Below are 1,876 nucleotides of genomic sequence, written 5' to 3' on the forward strand. Positions count from 1 at the left end.
GGGACAGCGCCACAGCCAGTGACTGACTGAACCACCTGTCACTTTAACGACGGCTTTAGAGGTGTCAGTGGCCGCTGCAGTGAGAAGCCCGGAAGGCACAACTTCTAGGGATGCGCGGCTGTAATGTTTAGTCTGCTCACTGCAGTGTGAGCAGGCTGAACATTAGAAACAAAATAGCGCAGTGGGACCTGTCAGCGTCTTGCTATTCTATCCACTACCATAGGCTGTGGGCCTGCAGCCGATGAGCAGCTGGAAGGTAATCTCTCCAGTAGGAACAATGATATGACGTCATTGCATCTGCTGGAGTATCTGTCCCACTGCTCACAGACTGGAAGACAGAAGATAAAGAAAAACTGCTCCCTGCCTGGAATAGGTGAGTATAATGTGTTTGTTATTTTATGCTTGAGTACAACAGAGGGTCATTACTATGGGTGTGTGTGTGGGGGGGGGGGGCTGTATACAGCAGGGGGCATTATTACTATAAGTGGTTGGGGGCTCTTCACAATAGTGGGCAATATTACTATGGGTGGGGTGCATAGCAGAGGGCAGGTGATGCAGTTATTGTGCTAAAAACTACTTTTAAACTGGCAGCCCCATGCCCTACGTGCCTACATTGTGTATGCATTAGGCTGGCACAACCTCTCTGTCCCTCCTCCCCGCCCTCCTCATCATTAGGAATGCTCCAGGCAGATTGCCTACTAATCGTCAGCTGTGTAAGAACGCCACATGGGCTGGATCGTTAAGCACCTGTGCAGTGTTCAGCATGGAGAAAATGTTCCAGTGGCATTCCTAATGATGAAGAGGGTGGGGAGGAGGGACGGAGGGGTGGTGCAAAGTTAGGGCACAGATATTCTAAGCCACACCCGTAGGGCACGGGGCTGTAAGTTTAAAAGTTGTTTTTTAGCACAATAACTGCATCACCTGCCAAACGGACCGCATGACAGATCTTGGATTAAAAGCAGCTATCGGAAGGTACAAGTGGTTTGGGGGGATCAGATTGTGGGTACAGAGTCGCTTTAAAGAGGATGTACCACCCGGTACATCCTCTTTAACCTGAACCCACGGATCGATTGGCGCCGGCATGGGGAAGCCGGTGCCGCGGTCCGTTTTTTGGACCGCCGCCCGATTCCCGTGCACGGCGCCATTCGATCCAGCGGGAAACGGGTGGCGGTCCGAAAAACGGACCGGGTGGTACATCCTCTTTAAGTTTTATTACACAGATAAGCTATTGATCAGTGGGCAATTTGTACACTATGCTACGTAGTTTGCATTTTTGAGTATAATTTTCTCCCTGATGAATTGCATGTGATGCATGGGCATGTAATGAAATACATCTCAAAGCTGAACATTGCTGAATATTACTGGTCACATGTCATTTTGTTTCATGCCAATGATTCTTTAAATTGACATCTCAAATTGGTATCTTGCCTAAGTTGCATAATTATACTACATAACCACATTGGTTAGCAGGGTTGCCTAGCAGCATTGGGTTTAACTCCAACTTTGGGAAATATCTGCATGGAGTTTGTATGGGTTTCCGCTCTAGTTTCCTTTTAAAAGGTACATTTTGAAAGGATCAAGTGAGTGATGACAAGCTCTGAACATCACTACAGAATACATTGGCACTATAAAAATTATTAAAATATTTATCATAAGGAGTAGCACAAAGCGGACCAACCAAATTTTTGTCTATCTAAATGTCCATCAAATCTAAATGTCCATCAGGATATCCTGTCCAAACTGTTAACCTGAGCAGAACTTGCCCGGAACAATCATATGTCCAAGTCTTCTGGAAAGGTAATCTTTTACACAGTCTATGGATAAAGAAAAAATATTGCTCCATATACTGTAGCTCTGTACATCCTCTAGTGCTTGC

The sequence above is a fragment of the Dendropsophus ebraccatus genome, chromosome 1 (genome assembly GCF_027789765.1).
Source record: "Dendropsophus ebraccatus isolate aDenEbr1 chromosome 1, aDenEbr1.pat, whole genome shotgun sequence".
NCBI classification, from domain to species: domain Eukaryota; kingdom Metazoa; phylum Chordata; class Amphibia; order Anura; family Hylidae; genus Dendropsophus; species Dendropsophus ebraccatus.